The sequence below is a fragment of the Chiloscyllium plagiosum genome, unplaced genomic scaffold, assembly GCF_037043375.1.
Source record: "Chiloscyllium plagiosum isolate Xiang-an unplaced genomic scaffold, Cpla_swu_hap1 HiC_scaffold_27, whole genome shotgun sequence".
NCBI lineage: Eukaryota > Metazoa > Chordata > Chondrichthyes > Orectolobiformes > Hemiscylliidae > Chiloscyllium > Chiloscyllium plagiosum.
Genome location: NW_028270165.1, coordinates 68,508,426 through 68,515,210, shown reverse-complemented (window position 1 = coordinate 68,515,210; position 6,785 = coordinate 68,508,426). Strand labels below are relative to the sequence as shown.

At 49.5% G+C, this 6,785-nt stretch overlaps 1 protein-coding gene across 2 annotated transcripts in view; it reads left to right on the top strand.

Annotated features, from left to right (window-relative positions):
• Window positions 1-5,772: 5,772 nt before the first annotated feature.
• Window positions 5,773-6,785, top strand: part of trdc (T-cell receptor delta constant) — a 116,222-nt gene continuing 115,209 nt past the window's right edge. Inside the window, exon 1 of one of the 2 annotated variants that reach the window (XM_087974830.1) lies at window positions 5,773-5,888. The gene's annotated coding sequence lies outside the window, so the exon portion shown is untranslated. Of the gene's footprint in view, window positions 5,889-6,385; window positions 6,408-6,785 lie in introns of those variants that run through there. The other variant, XM_087974819.1, reaches the window with a different exon arrangement.

The window sequence follows — 6,785 nt, the reverse complement described above, 5'->3', positions numbered from 1 at the left end:
GCTGACTTTTCCCCTGCACCCATGCTGTGTCCATGCAGGTGTAGGACACAGTGAAAGCAACATGTGCGTCTAAAGTTTTACTGATATTCCACCACCAGGAAGAAAGGACACACCCGAGTGGCCAGTGACAAGTAACGTCACCCTTGTTCCCATCAAAGGGCAATGCTGCAGGATCAAAACAAAAAAAAAAATGGTGAAGGGGAGGGCAGAGATTAAATCAGAATAGAGTCAGAGGGGGAAATGAACCATTCCCCTCCCTGTGGTGCTCACCACTCCCTGAACAGAGTGTTAGTGGACGCCAACTGCTCCCTCTCCAGAGACACCCGGGCTCAGATGTTGTTTTTTTTAGATTACATTACTTACAGTGTGGAAACAGGCCCTTCGGCCCAACAAGTCCACGCCAACCCGCCGAAGTGCAACCCACCCAGACCCATTCATTTATCCCTTCACCAAACACTACGGGCAATTTAGCATGGCCAATTCACCCTAACCTGCACATTTTTTTGGACTGTGGGAGGAAACCGGAGCACCCGGAGGAAACCCACGCAGACCCGGGGAGAATGTGCAAACTCCAGATAGGGAGTCGCCTGAGGCGGGAATTGAACCCGGGTCTCTGGCGCCGTAAGGCAGCAGTGCTAACCACTGTGCCACCGTGCCGCCCACAATTTGCGCTTTGGCCAGGCCCAGATGCAGACCCACCATGAGATCCTCTGACCTACCCTCCACCACCACCACCCCCCCACTCCGCACCGGGTGCCCAACCATCAAGAGCGTGGGACTATCCTCCTATATTGTGGAGAGATGCCCATTTGTGGCAGAGATTTCCAAACCCCAACTCAGTGCCACATTAAAATCCCCGTTTTCTTCCCAGTCCACACTCCCAGACAGCAGTAAAGTGTTGTTTTTTTTTGTTTGTTTGTTTCCCTGAAGAAGGGCAGCTTTCTGATTGATTATTGTAAGATTTTAAACGTGAAGGTGCTGCGTGTGTAACAAACATTGTAACATCCCATCATGTCATCGACTTTGCTGTCTGGGTAGTGGGTTCTATTTAATGCAGTAGCAGACACAATGTAACGTGATTCGCATCTGCAGGATGAGTCGAGGTAAACATAATGCTTTAGTTTAAAAGATAGAGGAGTCATGGAACATCATTGATCGTGGTGCAGCGAGTTAGAGAGATCTTTGAGACCGCATTAGGGAGAGTTTTGCTGTGATTTATACAAGGAAGTAGTCTCATAAACTGGAACACACGCGAACAGAGAGTAACTCAAACATCTCGGATCAGCTCAGCGCTGCATCAGAAACTTCCAAACTGCTTTGTCATTGAAGGGTGTTCTCTGAAAAGCGTCCCAGACCCTTTTGAGTCTTTGTGTTTCAAAATGTTCAGTCCCGGAGTAGAGATACAATGTTCAAAAGACATGTGGATATGTGCATGAATAGGAATGATTTGGAGCAATATGGGCCCAGGAGCAGACAGGTAGGACTAGCTTAGTTTGGGATTATGTTCAGCATAGAATGGTTGGACCGAAGGGTCTGTTTCAGTCCTGTATGATTCAGTGACACGGTTCCATAGAATTGATCATTCACTGTGTTGAAATCACTCTCCCACCCATTCTCCAGTTCCCAGCAAATGTTCTTGAATAGCTCTCAGGAATTTAAGGTGGTACTGTTCACAGGCTGTCTGTGTGACGGCACTGAGTCTGAGATCTCACACAGACACACTCAAGCTTGCACACATACTCCCACTCACACTCACGCACGCACGCACACACACAGACAGATACTGCCCCCTCATTCTCACACATTTTCCTCGCACACACGTGCACATGTTCACATACAAACACACACACACGGATAAATCTGGGAGAGAGGGATATAAACCCTGGGGAAACACACACACACACACAGAGGGATAAATCCGGGAGAGTGAGATATAAACCCTGGGGAAACACACACACACACACAGAGGGATAAATCCGGGAGAGTGAGATATAAACCCTGGGGAAACAAACACATAGACAGACACACACACACACACACACACACACACACACACACACACACACATACACACACACACACACACACACACACACACACACACACACACACACACACACACACACACGGATAAATCAGGGAGGGGGGATATAAGTCCTGGGGAAGCACACACACACACACTCATCATCATCACACATACTGAGATACGTGTACTGACACACTGATACTCCCATGTAAACTCATACTCACGCACAGACAGATTCACACACGCACTCTTCATACAGACACCCACACCCTCTCAGACACACACAAACACACACACTCACCCTTAAACATGTGCACCCTCACCTTCATGCACGTGCACACTCACTCAATCACACTCACACACATGCACATGCTCACCCAAACACACACATTCTCACACGCACGCACGCACACTCACACACACATACTCTCACACAGACGCACACTCACAATTACACAGTCTTTCACTCTGGTGGGTTTGATGGAAGCGAAACCATGAATTTTGATCAATTGTGGATACATGTCCTCATACCTGCTGGTATGAGTGTGTGCATGTGTGCCAGTCTGAATTTGAGTTTGAGTGTGCATCTATGTGTGTGCGTGTGTGCACGCGTGCCCATATCTGTGTGTGTCTCCATGTTTCTGTGTCTCTCTGTGCCTGTGTCTCTGTGTAATGGGCTCTCCCTTGTTCTGAGGGGAGTGAATCCATTGAAATGGGGATCAACCCCCACCTTGTGTTTACAGTGATACAATACCACCCCCTGCTGACCTCCCTGTGCTACTGCACAGGAGATGGTGAAGAGTGAAGGTTACACAGTAGCATCAGCAGACAGACAGATATACACACACATACACACACATAAACAATGCTGGTGTGCAGAGGATTACAACTGAACTGAGCTCCCCAGGGCGGGGAAGATGGAGAAATGTTTGAGTTCCCTCTGTAATGTGAGAATGACTTGTCTTTGAACTGTATTCCTGACATTATAGAAATGAAATTGAGTATTTCCATCACAACTGCATCCAGGAACCACCGAGTGAACATTTTGCAGGAAGACAAGGTGAATTTTATTGGGTTTTTTTTCTGTACTGTCCAATGCTTTGCAATGTACTCTTGCAAATGATCTGTCAGTCTGTCTAGATCTCTATGCCTGTCTCAGTATCTCTGTCCTTGTATATTTATCTGTCCATCTATATCTTTGTCTGTCTTTGTCTCTGTCTCTACCTATGCATCTATCGCTACCTGTCTTTCTATATCTTGCCTGTCTTTCTCTCTATCTCTATCTGTCTCTCCGTATCCATCCCTATCTCCTTGTCTCTCTCTATCTACCCAGTAATCTACATTGATCTACCCAACTATCTATATCTGTCTGTCTCTATCTGATTATTTATATCTATCTGTTTATCTCTCTATATATATCTATCTATATCTCCCTGTCTCTCTGTCTAATCACCTGCCTGTCTCAGTCTACCTCTCTGTCTATATCTCTGTCCATTCATCTATATCTCTCTGTATCAATCCTTATTTCCTTGTTTCTCTCTCAATCAACTTGACTGCATTTTCATATCTATCTGTCAGTCTATCTCTCTTTCTACATACCTGTCAATCTCCCTCCATCTACCCGTACCTATCTACCTATCTATCTGTCTATCTATCTGTCTGTCTGTCTATCTATCTATCTATCTATCTATCTATCTATCTATATCCCTCCATCCGCCTCTCTGATCGTCCTCTCTATCGCTCTCAATCCATCTGTCTGCCTCTCTCTATCCCTCCTGTCTGTCCGCTCAGACTGCATAGGTTACAGGCCTATTCAGTTCACAGATACATACACAGCCTGTCAAATGTAACAGCTACCATATAGCCTGTACAGCAGGGAGAGAGGGAGGGAAAGAGGGAGCAAAGAGAGGGAGGAAGAGAGAGAGGGAGAGAGAGGGAGGTAAAGAGGGAGGGGGAGAAATGTAGGGGAGAGAGATGGAGAGAAAGAGAGTGAAAGAGGGAGAGGGGGCATGAAGAAACGGAAGGAGTGAGAGGGAGGGAGAGGGAGGGAAGGACAGGAAAGGTGAGAGAGGGAGAGAGAGCAGGAATGGAAGGGGTGAGAGAGAGGGGTAAGGGAGAGAGAGGGAGTGGGAGCTGGTGGAGAGAGAGGGGGAGGAGAGGGAGAGAGAGGGAGGGAGTCGGAGGAAGAAGGAGGAAGAGAGAGGGAGGGGGAGGGAGGAAAAGAGAGGGAGGGAGAGACTGAGGGAGAGAGAGGGAGTGGGAAGGGGAAGAGGGAGGGAGCGAGATGGAGGGAGAGAGAAGGAGGGAGAGAGAGGGAGAGAGTGGGAAGGAAAGTGAGGGAGAGGGAGAGAAAGGGAGGGAGAGAGGGAGGGAAAGTGGCAGGGAGATACAGTGATGTGGAGAGGAGGGTTTTTGTTGAGGCCGGTCGCACTGTGTGAGGAATACGGGGCCGTATCGAGCAGATTCACACTGGGCCATGGGAGTAAACTGACAGTGAACCTCAGTAAGTGCTCCCTTCCCCGAATTCCTGACCAGCATCCAGCACTACCACCACCACCCCTCCCACCCACCGCTTCACCCCACCCACCCACAACCCGAGCTTGGAGTGAGGTGCAGGTGGGAGGAACATCGCTGACTGGGACCCAGTTCTTACCTGTCTGATAAATGACTCCCCCATCTCCCTCCCCACCTCCCCTTCCACTCTCTCCTCCTGCCCACTCAATGAACACACTGCCTCCCTCTGTAGGTGGGGGTGTCTATCTCTGTATCAGAGAGTGGGGTGGTAGTGTCCCTACCTTTTTGTCAGGGGGTGTAGCACTGTGTGGTATATAGGGACCGGCGGCTGGACGATCCATTTCGGTCCAGGAACCACGCTCACCCTGCAGCCACCCCGTGGTGAGTCGGATGGGAACGACTGGGGATATCACTCATCCTGAGAAATCTGCCCCTCCCCCCACCCCTGCCTCTCCGGGGATCCAGGATCAATTCCCCATCAGCTCCCTGCACACTCCCCTCCCCTTGTAAGATTCCCTCTCCAGAGATTTCCCTCTTCTCCTTGAGGCGCTACTTGGTTTCTCAGTGAGAGTTGTTGTTGTCATCAGCATGTGGGGGAAATGAGATTGTCCCCCAGGGAAATACGGGGGACAGGGGACAGATGGAACTCTCTGCTGAGCCGAGTGTGGGAGACAAACACTTCACCCCTTCCCCCTCCTCCTCTTGCAAATTTCATTCATGTAGCCCCATCTCCTGTTTGGGATCCCTGGGGATTAACCAACCAGGGGTCTGGGGCTAGGGAGGGAGGTAGGACCCAGAATGGAGGGGGAATGCCAGGGACATGGGAAGGGGGGGGGGGGTCACTGTGGGACAGTGCCCAGTTGTCAGGCAGACTGTGTTGAGATTGTTGGCATCTTTGAGATTGCGATTGGTCAGGGCACCACAGGGGAGCGGAGGTGGAATATTTGGGAGAGAGTGATCCTTTCGATCTGGTGAGGCGACAGTGCGGTGGGTTTGAGGTTGCTGTTCAGGAGTTTGTGGATGTTGGGGCAGAGGGAGGGGGTACAGGAGAATGTGTTCACCTGCAAATCAGTGACCGCACTGAATGGGTCATCAGGTAGGACAGAGACTGTGTGTGTGTGTGTGTGTGAGAGAGAGAGCATGTGTGTGTCAGTGTGAGGGAGTGCGTGTCAGTGTTTGAGAGAGTGTGAGTGTGTGTGAGAGAGAGTGTGAGGGAGTGTATGTCTGTGCTTGAGGGACTGTGAGTGTGTGTGCGTGGGTTTTTGACTGGCTGTCCGTCACTGTGTGAATATTGCAGGCACTGAGAAACTCACTTTTGGAAACGGAACTCGATTGCTCGTGAAACCTGGTGAGTATTTGGAAAAAGTATCGCGTTACATCTAGAGTGGCTTTTCATGTCTGATGGAGCGGTTTGTTGGGCAAAGCCAAGACCTTATTGATCCAAATAGAGGCAGGACAGATTAGAATGGGGCTTTTATTCGGCTTGCCCTATGGAACAGTGTCTGCATTGATATATCCGCCTGATTGCATCTCCAATAGAGCAGGGTGGACGGTAATTCTTAACGACAAGAGTCAGATGAGGCAACATGCTGGTAAATTCCTGAGCAGCTTGTTCCAATCTGTCTCATTCCCCATGAACATGGGGACCCACAGCCCTAACCTGACGACGATTCAGTGAGCTGGAGGTTTCATTTAAAAATCTAGAGTCGAGATTAAAAAATGACAGCTTTACATGGTGTTGGCACGGTGTTTTGGGAAAGGGGAATGGGCAAAGAGGGTTTTTGTCAGGCAGGATGTTACTGTGGGTATGGTACAGCTGCTGACAGTCTGATCTTTGGAGCAGGGACCACACTTTCTGTCATTCCAAGTGAGTACAGGAAATGTTTACATTCTGGGAGAAGGGTTGGGAGAGAGGCACAACTGTGAAGGGCCAGAGGTGAAAGTTCAATCCCCCATCCCTCGTGAAAAATCAGACTGAGAGACAAATTTGGGGGTGGGGGGGGGGGTATTGGAGAACATCTTAACAGGGACCCTCACATCTTCAGTCCTCTCTCTGTCTCGGCAAGCAGGAGTTATCCGAAGAGATCTTTGAAATAGTGGCTGGAGCGGTGGTTTTCGTAATGGGGTTAGGCGCTGTGTGAATGCAGGGAGTGCTGCAAGCCCACTGATATTCGGGAGTGGAACAAAACTGACCGTCAGACCCAGTGAGTGGAGGCACAGCCTCGCATTCAATTCTATCCATTTG